The sequence below is a fragment of the Lissotriton vulgaris genome, chromosome 4_1, assembly GCF_964263255.1.
Source record: "Lissotriton vulgaris chromosome 4_1, aLisVul1.2, whole genome shotgun sequence".
In the NCBI taxonomy this organism is placed as follows: Eukaryota; Metazoa; Chordata; class Amphibia; order Caudata; family Salamandridae; genus Lissotriton; species Lissotriton vulgaris.
In genome coordinates, this window is record NC_141691.1 from 1,465,317,112 (window position 1) to 1,465,339,823 (window position 22,712).

Here is a 22,712-nt window from a genome sequence, read left to right on the forward strand (position 1 = left end):
GACCGATTTCCATTCTCAATGTTGATTATAAAATCTTTGCCTCTATTATGGCCAATAGATTGGGGTCAGTTGCAGGTGACATCTTGCACCGAGACCAGAGGGGTTTTGTTAAGGGTCGACAGCTTTTTGAACTGACCTATGACCTGAAAGGGGCAATTGACATTGCATCCACTGACTCTCTCCTCTTGGCTGTTCTTACGCTCGACGCCACCAAGACCTTCGACAGGGTAAATTGGTCATACCTGTCAGGGGTCTTAGGTAAATTCAACATTGGTGATAAATTTTGTCGAGCGGTGAGATTGCTATACCAGAATCCTTCAGCCTCCCTTTTGGTGAATGGAGCATTGTCTGACCCTTTTAACATCACAAGGGGAACACGTCAGGGCTGCCCACTCTCCCCTCTCCTGTTGGACCCATATATTGAACCCTTCGCCCAACGGCTGAGGGACGACCTTAACATCAAGCCTTTTAGGTACAGGGAATGGGAGAAGAAGGTGGCCTTGTACATGGATGACATCTTGATCTTTTCCTCAGAATTGTGTACAGCCCTTCCATGGGTGATCAAATTAGCTCAGGATTTTGGTGAAAACTCTGGATATGAGATTAATGCCTCTAAAACAGAGATCATTGTCAGGAACAACGAGGAGTCAGTGGTAGGGGTGCAGCCCAGTTTAAAAATGAGGTACCTTGGTATTCATATTGTCCAGGATGTCAATAAAATTGCTGATAATTTTTCTGTAGTAGCGAAAGATTGCCTAAAACTTATGAGATCATGGTCTTCACTACCTTTCTCCATTTTGGGAAGGGTAAATCTTATAAAGATGTCCATTTTACCAAAAATCACTTTTCTGTTTAATACTATTCCTCTTTATTTTGAACCTTCACTTTTATCTAAGTTACAGAGTGATATTAATTCATTTATTTGGGCTCAGCATATACCCAGGATTGCCTGGAAAAAACTAAGGCGCTGAAGAGAAAAGGGAGGACTAGCAGCCCCGGATCTTCAATTTTATGCATGGGCATTCCAACTTACCCACTCCCGCATGCTATTGAAGATGCCCACTAACATCGGGATCGGCTGTATGTTCAGGGCCATGCTTAGTGGGGCAAGTTTAGCACAGGAGGGGTTTCTGTTTAAATTTGGGGACCCCACATTTAAAAAATAAATAAAACTAAAGGTCTTACAGGGCATGGCTAGAACGTGGGCCAAAGTGTGTAGCTCTGTAAGGCTAGGGTATTTCTCTAGTAAGGCACCTCTGTGGGACTCACCTGGGGGCCCGGGTTGGCTTAAGGACAGTCTTGCTTGGCCCTTGAGAGAGGCAGGGTTGGAAGTTTGGGGCAATTTGTTTGTAGAAGGAGTTCTTGTGTCATGGGAATACCTTAGTGATAGAGTCGGTTCAAACCTTTCTAGGTTTAAATACCTACAGATAGCTAGCTGGGCTCAGTCACAGTCCAGCCAAAAAGGAAATCTCTATCTGGTACCATGCAATTCTAGAGGAGATTGACGGTGAATTTCAACTGGCCGATAAGCTCTGGGGGAGCTCCTTTTTGGACCACGATGTGGGAACCCTCTGGCTTAATTCCTTTAAGCTACTGTGGAATATTGTCAAACCAGCATGGCTCCAAAGGAATCACCTCTTCACCCTGCATACGGCCTATTACTCATCACAGAGGCTCTCAAAATTCTCAAAAGACTCCCCAGTATCTTGTATGAGGTGTGGGGCAATAGCTGCCTCGGACTTACATATGTTTTTTGATTGCCCATCTTTGTCTCCCTTCTGGGACTCTATAAGTGGTCTACTGTCGACTTCTCTTGGCCGCCAAATTACGATAAATCCCATACTTGCAATATTTGGTGTGATGATGGTGTCATGGGTCCTCCCAGACATCTTTTCTATACCATCCTCCTGGCCAGGAGAGAAATCTGCAAAAAGTGGAAGGACTCTATACCACCCTCGTTTCTTGATTGGCTAGCATCAGTATAGCAGGTTTCGAGGCTAGACCTAATGAGATTGGGCAACCAAAATAAAAGAGCCTTTTGGTACCTTTTGAAGTGGGGCCAACAGTTAGATTTCGGATTGGGGTTCCCCCCCCTGTCCAATGATTATGCTGTCCTTGCTTTCTCTTCCTCTTCTGGCATATCCAGACATATCAAGTCGCGCCCTGATCGTTGGTACAAATGTTCAGAAAAGTGGCTCCCCTATGGTCTCTGTACGAAGGTCTTGGAGGCTTTGACATCACTGATTGGCGGAGGCTACCTGAACAATAAGCCTTGCTATCCAGTTTACTGAGCCAGTGTGTCACTCTCTTCAGACTTTAACGGAATGACCAGGGTAGAAAATGAGGACAAAAAAAACAAAAAACATAGCATAACATAGCAAAGCATCGCATAGCATAACAAAACACAACAAAACATAGCATAACAAAACATAGCAAAACACAACAAAACATAGCATAGCTTAACAAAACACAACAAAACATAGCAAAACATAACAAAACATACTTTAGCCTAGTAAAACAAAGCATAGCATACCAAACACAACAAAACATAGCATATCGCCCTCACTCTATCTGTCTGTCTATCGCCCTCACTCTGTCTGTCTATCCCCCTCACTCTATCTATCGCCCTCACTCTAACTATCGCTCTCACTCTCACTCTCACTCTATCTATCGCCCTCACACTATCGCCCTCACTCTATCTATCAATCTATCTATCGCCCTCACTCTATCTATCAATCTATCTATCTATCGCCCTCACTCTATCTATCTATCTATCTATCGCCCTCACTCTATCTATCTATCTATCTATCTATCTATCTATCTATCTATCTATCTATCTATCTATCTATCTATCTATGGCCCTCACTCTATCTATCTATCTGTCGCCCTCACTCTGTCTATCGCCCTAACTCTATCTATCGCCCTCACTCTATCTATCGGCCTCCCTCTATTGCCCTCACTCTATCTATCGCCCTCATTCTATCTATCGCCCTCACTCTATCTATCAATCTATATACTGATCGCCATCACTCTATCTATCTGTCTATCTATCTATCGCCCTCACTCTATCTATTTGTCTGTCTATCTATCTATCGCCCTCACTCTATCTATCTATCACACTCACTCTATCTATCGCATCACCACAGCATCACTCATAACCACCACAGCATCACTAAGGGGCACCACAACATCACTATGCGCTACCACAGCATCACTGAACGCCACAGCATCACTCGTCGCCACCACATCATTCAGCGCCACCACAGCATCAATCTGTGCAACCATTCAACAACAACTGGTTCAAATATGTTCTCTCAATGTTTCAAGCTTTATTACAAATGTCACAAAAAGAGGTTAATATTTCACTTCTGTTCTTAGATCTAGGAAAGCAAACGTTGTTTTTCAGTCAAATTAAAAGGTGCAAACAGAGAAGTGACATTAACACAGGCCCAAGGCACTTTACCATTTTTCAGCGTCTGTAAGGTCCACGCAAACTGCATACCAGAACGCATTGATTTTGACCATGGTACAAAACAGACACATCATCATGTACAATTTCAACTACAGATGAAACAATATTATCTAATGTATAAATTCTGGAGTAAAGGGTATTAATGCTGTTGTCCACAACTGCAAGCACTTTTTCTAAATTAGCTTGGTCAATAGCCCTAAGGCGGGTAGCTGCTTCAATCTGTGATGTTTTCCTAAGTTCATTATAAATGGCATAGATCCATCTTTTAGAACTACCTTTAGCCGGACCCTTGACGAAATCAATCACGGGAACCGGAGCACGGTATGAGGGACCAAATTCCTTTTTGTTATCGATCTTCTCCCGAACTAGTTCTCCAACTTGGGGTGGCCAGCCAACTACCGGGATCTGCAAGGGATCATCCGGGGTAGAGGGCAAGTGTTCCTTTGCGAGACTGTCTCTGGTCTCTTGTAGAGTCTGTAAAACATTGCAATGTTCATCTACGTCAAAGGAGACAGCCGAATCGACCGCCTCTAGACGGTCAAGGTCCGGGACATACATCTTGATACCAAAGAGCATATTGTACGGGGTCCGCCCACCCAGAGACCTTCTAGGGAGTTTATTAAGCTCACGCTGCACGCTATAAAGATGGGCCAACCAGTTTCTGCCAGTGCCTATAACTCGAGCTGTCAGTGATTGCTTTAAGTCACGGTTCATTCGCTCCACTACACTATTACCCTCAGGTCGGTATGGAGACGAAAACTTGACCTGGACCCCCATCAAAGCCATGGCATCCCTATACGCCTTAGAGGCGAAAGCAGGACCCCGATCCGAATGGAAGGTACCACAGGCAAAAATCCCTACAAAGACACGCAAATCCCTGATGACAGTCCGTGAATCAGCGCTTCGATGAGGCCAGACTCAAACAAAGCGTGTGCATGAATCAACTGCTACCAAGATGTACTTGTACGCAGTATCAGAAGAAAAAGGACCGCAGTGATCTAAATAAACACAACCAAACAGTTTATTAGAAATGAACAACTGTGTTTGGGGCAGATGCGTAGCAGTTGAAGGCTTAATCTGCTGGCAAATGTCACATTGAAGGACATAGTCACGTGTCTGTTTGTACAGTCCCTGCCACCAAAAACGTTGTTGCAACTGAGCCACAGTAGCTGAAACGCCCGCATGCGCAGACGCAACCCCTTCGTGGGCCGCTGTGATCAGTGAATGTCTGCGATCAGAGTTGGGAATCAACCTCTCCCCAACTTCCGGAATTTTCACATAAGGAACCTTGTCGGGACTTAAGTGGTATGTGTACTTCGAAGGGAACCCCGTAGGATATTTAGCTCCCTTCTCAGTGGCAGCAACAGCCGCCAAGATATCATTATCAATCTTACTTTTGGACCGTGTGACTGCTGCAATTAAATATGTCGATACAGCTGATTTCGCTGCTTCATCAGCAAGCGAGTTGCCAACAGCGTGGACTCCCACGCACTGGTGACCGAGAGTATGAATTACAAACACAAGTGGCAACTGCTCTTTAAGCTCAGCCACTCGGACCCAGATCATTTTATGTTTTATTGTGCTACCCTTGGAATCACAAAAATCATTCTGAATCCAAAATAACAAGTTTTCATTGTAAGACTGGACACAGTAGTAAGAATCACTTACGATGAGTGTAGTCACACTAGGATCAGCGTACTCCAATGCAAGCATCAGAGCACGGAGCTCTGCAAATTGTGCGGTGCAGTCCCCTAGAGTCTGCGTGTGCACAACCCTGGACTTGAACTCATCGTTCACCATGGCACCTACCACAATGGCGCATGCGGAAACGTAGGCGTGTTTAGAACCATGCGCAACCTGCGCCGAACCATCAGTGTATATGATGCAATGGAAATCCTCCAAAGGCCGCATAGCCAAAGGTGGAGGATGAACAAACTCATACTGCAAAAACTCCTGCGAGCGTAAGGAGGCATTAAAAATGAACATGACATCCGGAGACGTCAATGATGCTGCCCATTGTATCCACCGAGGGTGCAAAGCTTTAGAATTCGGTACACTGGCTTTCGTAACTGCCTCCAAGCAGGACACGGTGTAACTACCAACATGCGTTTTCCCTGTGACAGAGCGAGTTCCTTTAAAATCGCCAATCTGCACAACTGTCAAAACTTTCTCCACAGTGGAAAATCGCATTTCAGCCGAAGTGTACAAGTGTGACTTGTAAGCAATAGGTACTGTATCTCCTTCGTTAAAAGTAAGGTATGTGAAACCCACCGTCCCAGGGATGATTCTTATCACTAGGTTGGTGTGATTATCACAAGTCAATAAGTATTTTGAAGCGAGGAGATCAGCCTGCAAAGACTGCAGTATAGCTGAGTGCTCAGGCAGCCAGCATATTCCGGAATGTATGTCCTCCCGAAATTCAAAAAGCCCAGTAAAGATTGTAACTTTTTCAGAGGTTTTTTTTTTTTTTACTTTTTTTTTTGTCCTCATATAAGCCACCAGAATTTGTATGCTCTAGATGGGTCTCACTGTTGCCTCTTATACTGTTGTTTTCGAGTCCGCCCTGGAAACAGTATCATAGCAGACAGAGATGTCCCAGAGGTAGGCTGCTTTCCTTATCCTACTCCTCCAAGCCTATTTTGGGAACCCTAGGCCTGGTGGAGGACAGGACCGACACAACCTCTGGCATAATCACAGGACCGCTCACTTATTTATCCAGACCACCAATTTAGACCAGACATTCTCGGTGTTCTCATTACGACCAGCCAAGTCCATTTTACATACTTCCATTATATACTTCAAACATACTGCGAATCTAGGAGGAGCTGTTGACTTCCACTCCATGCAAATTTGTCTCCTCGCAATGACTACTATATAAAAAATGAACTGAGTATCCAAATTGTTAATATTATAATCTTTCAATAAACCAAAATAGACAAGTCTAGGTGAACAAGTAATAGTTGTTGAAAGTACATCACCCAAAAAGTCCATTATCGCTTTCCAGTAGTCCTGAATAGCTGGACAGTCCAAGAAAATGTGAATGTCGTCAGCTGCATAATGGTTACAACGGGGACAATAATAGTTATTTCGTGTAATCTTGTACAATTTGGCCGGAGTCCAATAAACTCTATTGGCCGTAAACAGATGGTTGCGTCTTAAGTTGGCTGGTTTAATTAGCCTCTGAGAAAGAAAAAAGGAGTCTAACCATATTTTGCTGACTTCTTCAGGAGGATCAGATATACAGTTTCCCCATAAATGTATCACCTCTAAGTGCTGTTTATTCTCCTCATCTTTAATTATCAAGTTGTACCAAAACGAAAGTTCTTTTAACCATTTCCCCCCTCTGCCGATTGCATCGAAAATGTCTCTATCTTTCTCCCATTGCAGATTTTGACTTGACCACCAGGCAGATAGTTGATAGTATTTGAACCTAGTCAACTGACTGTTAGTAAGTTGTACTAAAGAATTCCAATTCACCAGGCCTGAATCTGCCCAAAGATCTCCCCATTTTTTTAATCCAGCAGTTTTCAAAGGTTGTGACAATTGATCCTGGAGGCATTGGGGTGTACCAGGAGAATCCCATATCGGGGTATATGTGTGATAGTAAGGGATATCAAATATCTTCCTGATAAACCCCCAATTTTTTAAAGCAGTCTGTAGCATTTTAAGGCGAATTTTTAAAAAAAAATTCTGGTCTCCGAACTTAAATAGAAAATAATCATGGTCGTAAGGTAAATCATTTAATAAAGCTTGAAACAGGCGGCCCTGTGATGAAGCATCTAACTTATTTGCAAGTAGCCTAAAGTTTTTAAAATGAAACGCATGACAGTATGACAATAGATCAGGGAGGGCTAAGCCTCCTATTTTTAACCCCCTTCTCAATTTTTTCCATGCAATTCTTGTTGACTTACAGGCCCATATGAAAGATCCGATTTTACCCTGTAGAGTATTAATATCTTTCGGGGAGAATGATAAGGGGATACAATTAAATAAAAAAATCAATTTTGGAAGAATTGTCATTTTAATGAGGTTAACACGACCATATATGTTCAAGGGCAGGTTCCCCCATCTTATTAAGGTTTTATTTATATCTTTAACCACCATTTGCCAGCTGAGTGATGTTATATCTTTTAATGATTGAGTTAAATAAATTCCCAGGTACCTCATTTTATGTTCTGCGCCCAATATATGTGTGTTATTGTTCCATCCCATAATCTCTGTTTTCTCCTTATTAATCTGGTAACCTGACAGTTTCCCAAATTCTTCCGATAAAAGAAACAACCTCGGTATTGCCACTGAATGGTCAGAAGTGTATAAAAGAAGGTCATCTGCGTACAAAGCCACTTTCAGGGACAAATTGCCGAGCTGAAATGGTTGGATTATATTGTCCTCTCTGATTCCACAAACAAAAGGCTCCATATAAACATCAAACAAAAGAGGGGATAGAGGGCAGCCCTGTCTGGTACCTCGGGATATATCAAACCAGTCGGATAAGATTCCGTTGACTAAAACCTTTGCCCTTGGATTGTGATATAATGATCTGACCGCCTCTATAAAGGTTAGAGGGAACCCAAATGCCGACATTGTGGCCCATAGATACTTCCAATTAACCTGATCGAAGGCCTTAGCCGCATCTATCGCGACCAGGGCCAGCGGGAGATTTTTGGCGTTAGCGTGGTCTATGGCCCCTATAACTTGAAATGTTAATTAATTTAGCTGTCTCCCTGGGATAAAGCCTCTCTGATCGGGGTGAATTATAGATTTTATGACCTTCGATAGTCTAGTAGCTAAGATTCCGGAATAGATCTTCATATCCGTGTTTAACAATGAAATTGGTCTATAAGACTCTATTCTTTTTGGGTCTTTATTCGGTTTTGGTATAAGCGTTATAATGGCTTCTGCCCATGAGGGAGGTGCAGAATAACCATGAATTAATAAAAGGTTGAAGAGTTCCCTAAGTGAAGATATTAATTGATCTTTATTGTCCAAATAGATCTCCACTGGCAACCCATCTGAACCTGCGGCTTTCCCTCGTTTCATTTTCTTCAATTGACCCAGTATTTCCCCTTCTGTGATCTCACTTTCCAAGTATACTTTATCCAGTTCAGACATTTGCGGCAAATTTTTCATTAGCAGCCAGGATTCTAAATCCTCCCCCTTGGGATCTTTGTCTTCCGTATAGAGACTTCTCATAAAGGACCTTGCTTCTTCTCTGATCTCTGCGCCTGTTTCCATCAAGTCTCCTGTCTGCCTTTGTAATAGGGATTTGATATTGTTTCTCGTTCTTTCTTCTCTAGCTTTCCAGGCTAAGAGGGCTCCACACTTTTCTCCATATTCAAAATTTTTTTATCTACTAGACTCCCATTTTTCTTTAAGAATTCTCTCATCCGAAATTTTTAACTGAAGTTGTAAATCAGTAAGTTCCTTCTCTAGCAGATGTACTCTCCTGGAGTTGGTTAGGATTGCATTTTGTAATTCAAGATCCTTTCTTATTATTGCTGCCAAGTCTTCCCTTCTTTTTACTTTCATGCTCTTTCTCTTATGATTCATTAGAGAGCTTAAAACTCCCCTCAAATAGGCCTTATAAGTCCCCCATACGACTTGGGGGGAGGAAGTTCCTGAATTTATTGTAAAGAATTCTAATGTTTTATCTTTAACTTCTGCTTTTATTTGATTATCTAATAAAAGTGATCTCTCCAGCGTCCACCTTGGTTTTAGAGGAATTATATTCAATTCAACTACCATTTCCAGAACAGCGTGGTCCGATAAACCTGTAGGCGTAAAGGAAAGGTAGTTGATATCCTTGAGAAGGTGTTGATCAACTAAAAAGTGATCTATCCTAGAATAGTTCTTATATTTCTTACTATAGAAGGTGAAGCCTAGTTGTGTTCTATACTTTTTTCTCCAGACATCTAATAGAGTAAAGTCTTTCATTAAGGCGTCTAAAGTAGCGAGTGATTTTGAGGGAGCATGGTATTTAGCTTTAGAGGTTCTATCTAATTTTTGGTCAAAGACCAAATTAAAATCACCACCTAAAATTAAAGGGCCGGTTGTCGCTAATAGTGCTATTTCGAGTTTAGATAGAGGGCCCGGATTGTCCTCGTTTGGACCGTAGTACACTGCAACTGTGTAAGGGATGTTTTGAATATATACTACTGCAGCTAACCATCTTCCCGAATGATCTGTCTCATAACTTCTTAAACTTATCCCTCTGTTCGCTCGAATTATGATGGAGACTCCCCTTGTAGCACCTGATTGCCTGGAGCTAATTATTTCTTGAACCCACCTTAACTTCTTAAAGAGAGAATTACATGAAGCTGCCTCTAAGTGTGTTTCCTGTAACATTATAATTTGAGCATCTGAGTTTTTTAAAAATTCACAGATTCTGTTCTGTTTTATTTTTTCCCCTATGCCATTAATATTCCATGATAGGACTTTAAGCTTATATGGATTACTCATGAGTCTATTATCCACTCATACCCATCCCTGCCTATATACAAAGTACGTTTGTTTATATATGAGGACAAGGAGACAGGATGTAAGTAAAGTCAATCAATCAGACCCTGCTCAAACATTCACTGGAATAAGGAGAAGTTCTGAGGACTCATGTGAGCGAGAGAGCGATCGTCTAGGGGACCTATTTCGATCTTTGAGAGGAGATATGATGTCGAAATTTGAGATATCAGAAACTAATCAAAAAACAATACAGGATAGATTTGATTTGCTAGAATCTAAGTTAGAGGAGGTCACTCTTCGTACAGGGAACCTTGAAACAGAAGCAGCTGTTTTGAACAAAACTGTACATGGAAATCAAAAGGATATAGACAATCTAAAGGCCCAGAATAGATCATTGGTTATGGACATTGAGCGACTGGAGACTCAAGCACGGAGGAATAACTTAAGGATCTTGAAAATACCAGAAGGGGAAGAGTTGGAGGACATAAAGGGATTTGTCTGTAAACTCCTGAGAGAGGTGTTTTAAAAGATCGCCCGGACATAGATTTGGAGGCAGAAATTCAAAGGGTGCATAGAGATCCCTATAAGAGACGCACGGACAGGAAAGCCCCTAGAAAGATATTAGTAAATTTCCAAACATACAGTTTCAAGGAGCTTATTTTGGGGAGATCCCTTTCAAAAACAGATCTCCGCTACAAGTCCAGTCCTTATTTCATCAGGTCTGACATAGGTGCAAGAACTGCACAAAGACAATGGAAGCTGGGCACCAGAATGCCAGATCTAGGTCATTGGGAGCACACGTGCAGATGAGATTCCCGGCTTTGCTCAGGATTATGTGGAAGAATAAGACCTATAGCTTCACACAGCCAGAAGAGGTCGATAATCTTTTAGACCGAATGAGAAGTGAGCAGGAGGAATAATAATGGGCAGATCTGGTTACTACCTTAAGGGGGAAAAAAGGAAAAGGGAACAACAACAACAACAAAAAAAAATAGGTTGGGGGAAACTTTACAAAGTAAATTAATGTATGAATATGCTGTATGACAAAACAGGGGACATGATTTATTTGTGATTTAATTTGTCTCGCTATAATACAGTTAATTGGTCACGGGAATCACCTGGTTGTTCCGAAAGGCGAAGTCATCGTCAGGTATGTTGGGGGGTTCCTCAGGGGGGAGGGGGTTCACTGGGTGGGGGGAGTAAGGGGGAAAAACTTTTTCAGAGTTGTCGGAGCGCGCAATTGTGCGCATTTCTCCAAGAAGTGAGAAGCCAATCCTCGACCTTCATTGTTGAGCTCGTTGCCCAGGAACAACACTGTGTACTCTGCAATGTGCGATTTTGCCAAGTTGAATTTGTAACCAACGTCCGCAAAGCTACAAATTAAGCGGTCAACACGACACAGATGCTCCCACAGTTCATCATCCGTGAGATAAATGTCATCCACATATGAACAAGCATCTGGGTCAACTCTCTCTAAGAGAGAGACTATGCGGGCAGCAAACACTCCAGGACTATTCTTGTAGCCCATCAGTAAACGTTTGAAATGTTTTTGGACACCGCCGCAAGTGAAGGAGGTCCATTGGGAACTAAGACCATCCAGATGGTGGGCATAAAAACCGTTGGCTATGTCAAGCGTGGTTTTAAACCGCTTACGCACGAGACTATCCACTAAAGCAGAGCCGTGAGTATTCTGTACTGCACAGGTGCGGCAATGCGAGTTCAAATACTGGTAATCTAATACCAAACGATACGAACCATCAGGCTTGGTTACAGTAAAAAGAGGGTTATTCATTGGTGACACACAAGTTTCAATAACACCTTGGTATTCTAATTGTTCAAGGATTTCCGCAACGGAAGCCTTTGCTTCACGCTTTAAGGGATATTGGGGTTGAGGCCGAGGCATAGACCGCAAAGGAATCTCGTGGTGAGGGGAAAATTTATCCCATCCACAGGGAGTACGGTACAGAGCCGGTGCAAGGGCCTTAGTCCACTCTTCTGCAAAATTCAGTGCATGCTCCTTCGAGACTGTGTGCGCGAAACTAGGGAGGATTACCTCCTCCCCTCTCGGAGCTGCGAGCACCAAAGGTGGGGGCAAGTCAGCCTCCGCGAACAAAATATCATATGTAGTCGTAAGATTCTCCCAAAATACCCCCTCTATGGTGCGTTGAATGTCACCTTCAATGAATAAGACTATTTCATAGATCCTGTCAGGGGGAGCTACTCTAGTGTCAGCTGTCTCCACAACAACATAACGGTCAGTCGCTACCTTCAGTAGTGGACGCAGGGCCTCCCGCACTATGATAATCTCAGGTCAGAGCCCACGTCTGATTCCGAAGCTGGGTTCTCACTTTCTGTGGCATATCTGTGAGCTGTTAAAGCAGCGACTTTCTTTTTCTGAAACTGGGGTCTCTTCGGTGTAGAATCGTCCTGCCTGCCTTTGCCGTCTTTCGGGCGGGGCTGGTCGCGTCCTTGCTGGCCGCCCGACCCTTGCCGCCTCCTCCACCACCGGATGAAAAAGCCGATGAGTCCTGTAAAGAACGAGGAGAGCGTTGATCAGAAACCTGAAAAAGATCAGGGGATTTTATCGTTGCGCGATCGCGCAAGTCATAAACACGTTCTGTGGGCACAGGCAATGGAGACACAGGACGGGACTCCTGTTTCTGTTGTTGCTGTTGTTTACCCTGTTTCTGTTTTTTAGGCCACTTTTGTTTTTTGGACTTTGGCTGATCGTCGCTTTCCGACTTCTGTCCTTGGGGTTGTTTTTTCTCTTTAGTAGAAAAGGGCTTGAGACCCCTACTATTGCGGCCCACGGTTTTATAAGCCGCCACATTAATTTTCGCCAACTGTCGGGGTTTATCAGCATTGGGAACTGCCTGCAAAGCATTGGCAACCTGAAAGTTCACTGCATCCCTCTTGACATTAGCAAGGATGAGATCGCAAACCACATCAAAGGTGCCACAGAGGCGCATACCTAATTCAACCACAGCCTCTGGTCCGTGGTCATCTTGAACACGTTTAAGGACCGTCGGCAGGACAGCCATAGACGGAGTGCCGTAACACCTCGCGTAGACTGCCGCAAATGTTTTTCCCCAGCTCTCACAGTCACCGATTTCGGGGGTCAAGTCCTTAGGTAAGCTAATTGTCAGAATCCTGTGTTTTTCACCAGGAGACGTGTTAGGAAATACTGCTTCCAGCTGGTCAAACTTCTCGGCAAGCCAGAAAGGAAAATCATCCTGTTCTTGGGGACGCCTGCCCATCACAGCGTTGACCATAACGGGACTGAGCTTCATACCGCTCTGTCCGGCGGGAAGCGCCGCACCACCCGGGACCCCACCTGGGAGATTGCGGGTAATGTATTGCACTAACGACCTGATCACGCTATTCGAGACTACATGAAGTCGTCTCAACTCAGCTACTGAACATAGTCCATGTTGAGGATGAGGGGTAAACCCAGCCAAAACAAGCCAAGTAGAGCCTGGAATGGACAAAGGACCCAACCTCGGAGCTGATAATGGATGGAGTAGGGCGCCATTAAACCAAACTCGATGCTGCCAAGTATCAATAGGAACCTCCTGTGCCCTATAGGGAGTATATTCATTCAGCACAACAGAGGGAGTGTAAGTATGGAACACACCAGAAGTACCGTCCACAGCAGGGAAGGTCACCCACGAATAAAAAATTTCGTATGGGTAAGCCACTTCCGCACTCACCACCATTATCACCGCCATGCCATCCACTGGAACATTATAATTTTGCAAATGATTGCGCACCGTAATGCGACTATGCTGCGGAATGTCCACCGCAGCCATAGCGACACAGAAAGGTAAAGGTACAAAGACAACCCTGTAGCACAACTGGGTAGCAATTCAAGGAAACCGTTTAGAAAGATTCAAGCTTGAAAAAGACCTATACCAATATAGGTAGGTTTATCCAACACCACCGTTAACCAGAAACAGCAATGAAGGGGTTAAGGACTGAAATGATGTAATACTCAAGTATCATGCCATAAGACCACCAACGATTGGGCGCCATGTCGCAGGGATTCTGTGCTCAGACAGAACTGTACATAGAGGCTTGGAACCTCAGTGAATTAGGGTATGCCAAAACTCACCTTAGTACCCAAAAATCCCCTACCAGACTAGCCTACAGTGTCTCATTGGGCATCATAAACTCCCAATGCTTAGACAAACCAGAACATGAACATAGTACACCTCAGGTAACGTGGAACACATGAACACTCTTTCGTTATACAATCATTTCAATCCAGAACAAGGAGTAAAAGAGGACGGGTGCATATTTGAAATGTTTATTCACTAATGCCGTGCTCTCAAATGCAGTATCTTAGCCAATACAAGCAAACATATTATAAGAAACAAAGTAATCAGCATAGTCACTAGTCCATAGAACACAAACGGTGCAAGCATAGTATTATTCTAAAATGAATAGGGTTTAACAAAACCTAATTCTCACCCTCCCTAGCTAGTATATTATATTATATCTAAGAAGGTCTCTTTTGGGTTTTAGCAGAGTGGCCCCATACCTCGAGATCCTAGTGGTGAGGGATCACATCATCAGCAACAAGCTCTCTGCATGCGAAGGACCATCAAGTGTGTGTGTATGCTCTTGTGCAAAGCAATATAAAAACGCGCCTAAAGCCAGAACGTGGCTGCAGCTGCATGTATGTTATGTCTAGGGACGTGCGAAGATCAGTGCTCATAACAACTACTGTGTTGAGATATCCTTGAAGGTTTTAGCACTCACTGTACAGACACAGCTCGCCAAGCAAGGCTGATATCAGTGTAACAACATATTATTCTCGTATTAACCGAAAACATTTTACTAGGCTCAAAGCTAAAGCAGCAGATGTGTGTCGTGTGAAAAAAGTAGCAGAAAGGAAAAATGGCGTTTAAACCCACAAAAAGCTCTTTCTAACTTAACACAGTAATCAGGCTACATCTATCCATATTTCACTCCAAATGCCAAAGATGCAGGAGGGACGAAGCAGACTTTTGGCATCTAGCTTGGCAATGCCCCGGGATTCAGTTCTTCTGGTCTGGACCCGGTGAGATCAGTAGGCTTGACTGGCCCTGACACGAGCAGTAGAAACCTCAAACTTTATGGCTTCTCTCTTGATGTCAGACCCACCGGGTACTGTTGACACCCTATAACTCTAACCCTTAGGCAAGAGCAGTTTCATACAGGTAGTACAACCTATGTACTGTATTTAAACTGATACTAATCATTAGGCCATGTTTTGTAGATTGTAGTTTTTTCTAGGTCCTGAAGAACCGCAGTCAATGTACTAGAAGCGAGAAAACATGTTGACCACACCATTTGCACTTTAGCCCTGGTCCACTCTGGGAAACCATAGTCCCCATGAGCACCGGCTATCCTTGATTTTACTTGTGGCAGAGGAGCACCAGAATAAAATTGCTTTCCGGTACCTTGTGCCACATTTTATCCTCACCCACACTATCTACTCTGTCCTGGCCCCTCACCCCCACTTCACCCATAGGCAGTTGGATAAAAGATCTCCGATAAAGAGCCCCTCTTTGAGGTGAGCCCGTTGGGCATTGCACCGCCTGCCCAACGAGGAGCATTGCCGATGATGAAGCATGACACTCGCAAGGGTGTGTGAGGCCATTATATCCAACAAATTGGATACCCAGGGGTTGTCCTCCATTGAGCACTAACCCTTTTTCCCTAGTGACCCTTTCCTTCTTCCTTCCCTATGGAACAGCCCAGTCATCTCTTTTGTTGTCATCATTATAAGTGCTGACCTAGAGCCTGACCCTAAGAAGGCATTGTTCTGTTGGGACCAAAATGTGGAAAAAGCAGCTTGCCCCTTGGTAGCCATTGGCCTTCTCTTGGCCAAGCGCCATGTGGCAATAAGATGGGTGGGGGGCGCACTACCGACAATAAAAGAGTGTCAAGCCAACATGCTTTATTGCAGCACACAAACAGACGCATACAATGAACTGCTCCCTCCCACCAGTTGGCCCAAGAGTTGTTGGGGTCCCTATCAAACATATCTCCTCAGTAAAAATACAAGCACAGGACCTGATGAGGCTGAAAGTCTGACACTGTTGCGCTACAGGGGTTAAAGGTATAGGTGGGGGGGCGTGGACAAGATGGCGGGGTGAGCGGACGCTTCTTCCCGCAGCTCCTCCGGCCCGACTCGGCCCGAGCCCTTTTTCATCAGCCTCTCTACCCCCGCTGATGCTCAGCGGCTGAGAGGCGTGTGGCGGAGACCCTGGAGCACGCATTGATGCTACTTTGGCCCCCATTGCTCCGGTAGAAGCACCTTAAAAGACCGATTGCAGGCTGCAGGACGACGGAGCGCCTTGGGGGCGGAGCTGATCGGAGCGCTGTCCGCAGGCCTCGGCTGGGCCTGGTGCTGATGGCTAGCGCCTTGGTGTTGGGATCGCCCCGGTGCTCGACGGGGTTCGACGGACGGCTGTCGGTGGTGTGATTCACTGCACGGGGGACCTGCCGAGTGAGTGTCGTGGTGCTTGAACTTGCGGTGATGGCCTCTCCTGTGGCGAGGGCCCCGGCCCTGGAGCCAGTTGACGACCGAATTGGGATTGGAGCCAGATCTATTGTTTCTCCTTTCTAGCCGGAAGGCCCTGGTTGAAGCTTTCCCCCACTCGCTTGGCTTCTTGGTGGCCCCGGTGGCATCACCGGGCGAGGACGATCTGCTTGGCCCCACCCAACCGCCATCTTGTCTTCACGGAGACGACGACACAGACTTCCTTCAGTGTCGCTTGGAGTCGTCTCCCGTGCCTCAGCCTCTGCATAGCTCTCCGTTCCAGTGGGACGAGACAGCTCCCCAGTGGGGATCCCAGTTGCTATCTGAGTCGGGCGCCAGCGGCTCGCGGTGACTAGACTGGCCCGCCATTTTGTCATCTGTGGCGCAGGTCCCCTGTCTGACCGAGAGCTCCATATTGAAGGACTCTGCTGGCTGTTGGAGACTCTCCGGGGGGATCGAGGCCTGTGCCCCTTCTTCGGTTGAGGCGACAGTGTGCGGGACAGGGATGTCTGGAAGAGGAGGATCGAGGAAGGGGGACCGTACCCTGCCGGACATGCTCAGCAGGGCCCAGCAGCAGCGGGACAGGGCGCAACCGTCACCGGGATCCTCCCGGGCCACAGCGGACGCGACCGGAGGAGAGCCCCCGGTCACGAGATCCTTCATGGAGGAACTGTTCAGCTCGCTTAAGGAAGACTTCCAGACGCTGAAGCAGGAGGTGGCCAGTGAAGTACGCGAGGTCCGTAGAGAGGTGGAGGGCCTTGGTGAGCGGATTGAGACGGTGGAGACAGCGGCCCAACGCCGGGACGACGAGATTGTCCACTTGCAACAGGACGTCCTCCGTCTCCGGGAGCAATGTGTTGAACTCCAGGCCCACACTGAAGACCTAGAGAACAGGTCGAGGCGGAATAATATACGGGTACGGGGAGTACCGTCTGCAGACGAGGGGACGGACCTGGTGGGCTATCTGCAAGATTTATTCCGGGAGATTCTGGGAGAGGCCGCGGACTTTCCTATCCGCATTGATAGGGCCCACAGAGTTGGCCGACAGCGTCAGTCGGCGGCACCTCCACCAGACATTTTAGCCTTCCTGCCTGACTTCCCGCTGAAGGAGCGCATCATGTCCGAAGCCCGCAGGAAACAACCGCTGACTTTTCGAGATCGGCCCGTGGCGCTGTATCAGGACCTGTCCGCCATCACATTGCAGAAGCGCAGGTCCTTCAAGATTGCAACCGACTTCCTGCGTGAACATGAGACGCCGTACTCCTGGGGGCATCCCTTCCATTTGATATTTCGTTGGAACGGGGTGCTTCACCAGCTGCGCTCCTTGCAGGATATCTGCGGTGTCTTGGGGCTCACGGCTACGGAGGAGGATGGAGCAACGCCGACTTGGAGGCGCTCAGATAGAGGAGGCCGACGGAGGTCAGCGAGAAGACGATCGGCGGCGAGCGCTGGGCGGCCTGACTCGCCCACCATCAGAGCGGACATGGCCAGCGCCCTGAGAGAAGCGGCCAGGGACTCAGCCGCCTTGAACGGTGTGGCCTTGACGGCCTAGACTCACTCCGGGGGGAGATGGACACAGCTTCTTCGGTGCCAGGTTCGAGGGCTGGAGGGAGGGTCGGGGGGGAGCGGGGAGAAGTGAGTGGCCGGACGTCCACTTTTGCTACTTTCCGCAGACTTGTCCGTTTTGGGACTTGACTGGGACAATGGGTTGTTTGTATTGGTCTTTGGCTAGTTGCCATTGGTTTGTTTGGGGTGGGGTTGAGAGTTGTTCAGGGGTTGGGAAAGACCCGTCCGATGTTGCTTGTGCTCACGCTTGGCCTTCCTTTGCCTGCCCTGCGCTGCTGCCCGGCGCCCCTCCCCCTCCGATTCCCTGCCCGCGGCATGGCGTCCCTGGTCCCTGGGAGACATGTCGTCCCTGACGGTGGTGACCCTTAATGTTAAGGGCCTGAATAATCCTGTTAAGCGCAGGGCGATTTTGTCTCTACTTGAGGGGACGCAGGCTGATATCTGCCTCTTGCAAGAGACCCACTTGTTGTCCCGCGACTGCCATAGAATGCGCTCTGCTAGGTTCTCCACCCAATTTTTCTCCTCTGCGGGGTCCAAAACTGCTGGGTGGCCATTCTCATAGCGAGCTCCTTCAGGGGGGAGGTGTTGTATAAATATGCTGAACAGAAGGGGAGGCTTTTGGCGTACTGCCTTCGCCTGGGGGGCACGTCGTTTACTATTGGCTCCGTGTACAGCCCGAATGATCATCAGGAACGCTTTTTGGATTCAGTGCTGGTGGATGTCACTGCCTCCCCCGATCGTCATGTTCTTCTAGGGGGTGACTTCAATATAGTCTTCGATTCGGCACTTGATAGATCGGCGCAGCGTTTCCCGCAGACTGGGGAACTTTCTCAAGCCGGGAAGGCCCGCATCGCTGACATGGACTTGCAAGACCTCTGGCGCTCACTCCACCCTACGGACAGGGACTACTCCTATTATTCGCATGCGCACCGGACCTATGCACGGTTGGACTATCTTTTGGTTAGTGGACCGATGCGTGCCGCTGCTACGGCGGCGGACATTGGAGTCCTGGCTTTGTCTGATCATGCGCCGGTCGTAGGTGCGTTTGCGTGGCCGGCGGCCTCCCCCTCTCGGGGGGTGTGGCGCCTTAGGGACACCCTTCTGCACAAGAAAACTGTTGTGAAACATATAGAGGAGGCCATGCGGGACTACCAGGCGCATAATAGTAATTCAGACACTTCATTGGCGACACAGTGGGCTGCGCTGAAGGCGGTTCTCAGGGGGGAATTCATCTCCATCTCCTCGGCAGAAAACAGGGAGCGGCAGCGGAAGAGGGAGGAGCTGACTTCCCAGGTCAGGGAGCTCGAGCAGGTCCACCGCCGCGCGGGTGCTCCAAGGGTTTGGAGGCAGTTGAAGGCTGCTAGGAAGCTCCTGTCGGCGCTGGACATGGATAGGGCGGAATACGCAGCGCTGCGTCTGAAGCATGCATTTTATACAGGGGGAGATAGGTGCGGCAAGCTCCTGGCGCATAGGCTCCGAGTCGCGCAACAGCGTAATGTAGTGAAGGAACTCTTGGGTGCGGATGGGGTGGCTGTCTCTGGTGATGCAGAGGTGGCGGAAACCTTCCGCAGTTTCTATGAGGCGCTGTACACCGGGGAGCCCTCCTCACCGCGGGAAGCCGTGGAATATCTGGACTCTGTGCCCCTTCCGGCGCTTGACCCCGCTCAGGCGGAATATCTTGAGCGCGATATCCACATTGAGGAGGTAATTTCCGCTATAGCCAGGCTTAAGCACGGGAAAGCCCCTGGCCCGGACGGTTACACGTCCCTGTTTTATAAAACCTTCTGCCCTGTCGTGGCCCCTATCCTCGCTCGGCTGTTTAACTCCTTCTCCGCCCCGGGCGCCATCCCACCAGATCTCCTCAGTGCGACGGTTTCGGTGATCACGAAACCTGGGAAGGACCGGGCCTTATGTGGCTCATATAGGCCCATCTCGCTCCTGAACGTCGACCTCAAGCTGTACACGGGGATCCTGGCGTCCAGGCTGGCCCTGCACCTCCCCGGTCTGGTTGAAGCTGACCAGGCTGGCTTTGTACCCGGCAGGCAAACTGTCGACAACACTAAGCGAGTGACGCACATCTTGGAGAAGGCTTCGCGGATCCCTGGCGAGCGGATGCTGCTGGCGGTGGATGCTGAGAAGGCCTTCAACAGGGTTCATTGGCCGTACCTCGAGCTGGTGCTCAAGAAACTGGGTATCGGTGATAAATTCTGCTCGATGGTTTTCAACTGCTATAGGTACCCTTCAGCGACGGTGAGGGTCAATGGCTGCAGCTCCCGCAGTTTTGCAATCGAGCGCGGCACGAGGCAGGGGTGCCCCCTTTCCCCACTTCTCTTTGCTCTTTACATGGAGCAGTTCGCCCAAAGGGTACGCCACAACCCGGATGCAATTGGGATCAAGATGGGGCAGTATGTTCATACGGTCAGCCTTTACGCGGATGATGTCCTGCTAACCCTGGATGACCCCAGAAGGTCCCTTCCCGCCTGCATCCACGAGTTGGATGCTTTCTCACGTGTGGCCGGCTTCAAAATGAATATGAGCAAATCAGTGGCTTTAGATGTGTCCTTGGCTACGGACACTAGACGAGACCTTCAACGGCTCTTCCCTATGCAGTGGTCATCGTCCCTCGTACCATACTTAGGGATTCTGTTGGCGCCGACGTTGCCAGCGATGGTGACGGCCAATTACGCTTCTCTTAGTAAGAAGATTAAGGAGGAGCTTGGCCGCTGTAGTAAGGGCCTGTTGTCTTGGCTTGGTAGGATCGTGGCGGTCAAGATGACAATTCTGCCCCAGATCCTGTATCTTTTCCGAGCCTTGCCGCTCCAGCCTCCAGTGGGTTGGATCAGACAGACGCAAGCTGACATCTCACGCTTTGTCTGGCAAGGCCGCAAGCCCCGGAGGAAGAGGGTTCTCTCCACGCTCGCCCCGGAAGCGGGGGGCCTTGGTATTCCAGACCTCCGTAAATACTTTCAGGCGGCACAGCTGCGATATCTTGTGGAGTGGAGCAGGTGGGAATCCGATAAGCACTGGCTCTTTCAGGACCAGGCGGTTGCAGGGCGTACCCTCCAGGAAGTTCCATTCTTGCGCCGCGCTCACCGCCCCCCCAACCTTTATGCTTCCTTTGTTACGAGGGTTCCCCTGAGGGTGTGGGACGCGGTTTGCGAGGTCCGGAACCTCACCACGTTCCCCTCGCCATTTACACCTATTGTGGATAACCCTGACTTCTCCCCGGGGATGGAGCTGGGCGCTTTCTCCCACTGGAGGGCGGCGGGCTGCCGAGCGCTCTTTCAGATCTACGGGTCGGAGGGTGTGATCCCCTTTCAGCAGCTCCGACAGGAGTTCTGCCTGACGGAGTTGGATAGACTGCGATATATGCAGGTCCGACACTGGGCGCTTCAACCCCAGGTGCGGGACACCGCTGATCGTCAGATAACACCGTATGAGCGGTGGCTGGTGACCCGAGCCTCTGATGCTAAACTGATCACTGATCTCTACAAGTTCTTACAGCCCCCTCCGTTTCACTATTATAATCCGGGCAGGGAACGATGGCACAGGGAACTGGGCAGGACACAGATGGGCACATGCATCAACCTATTTAGGAAGTGCAAACGGTGCGAATTGGTAAATTCGGCCGTTTGCACTTCCTAAATACGTTTTTGGGATGCATCAAACTATTTTTCAGAATTCGCATTTTTTTGCATTTCTAAAAAATGAGAATGCATTTAAGGAATCGCATTTGTGCGATTCCTTAAATGCAATGCATCAATTTTTTAAAAAATGCGAATTCTGAAATTGGAAGTGCAAATTAACACGAGGTTGACCCTCGTGGTAATTTGCGAAAATCTTTCAAAATGCAAAAAAATACATTTTTTACACTGTCATGTTACAGACACACATGTCCTTAGGACATGTGTGTTTGAAACATGCACTTTCAAATACATTTCAGGGGTGCAGGGGGGTGTCCTTTGGACCCCCCCTGCACCCTTGGAATGCATCAACAAATTGCAAATTCGTAAATGCCTTCCAATTGACTCCTATGGGCCTTTCGGCCCATAGGAATCAATGGGATTTGCGAAAAAGCAGTTAGGAATTCGATATTTATTTGCGATTCGGTAAAAATTGCGATTTTTACCGAATCACAAATAAATACCGAAAAAAATGATGCTTAGCATTTTGCAATTCTTAATTTGCGATTCGGTAATTTTCGCAAATTAAGAAATGCAAAATGTATGAATGATGCATGTGCCCGTTAGTCACAAGGAGTGGAATCAGATTGCACACCGGGCGAGACACTCAGCGTATCACACTGGCCTCACAGAAACATTCACTAAGGTGTCCTCGTACTGGTACTACACCCCAGAGAGACTGCACGAGATGAACAGACACATTGACAGGAGGTGCTGGAGAGGTTGTGGTCAGGTGGGGACCCTTTCACATATTCTCTGGGATTGTCCCTTGTTGTCCGCTTATTGGAAGGAAGTTCTTGATGAGGTGGACACGCATTTTGAAATTGAGTTACCGCGCTTCCCGGCGTATGTATTGCTGGGCCGTCCCAATGGCCTGATGTATCCGTTGAAGTCCCGTAGGGGCAGGCAAATTGCGATTGCGCTGGGCTCAGCGGTTCAGAACATCCTCATCCACTGGCGCACTACCACGGTCCCCTCCATCACTGCCTGGTTGCATAGGCTTTGG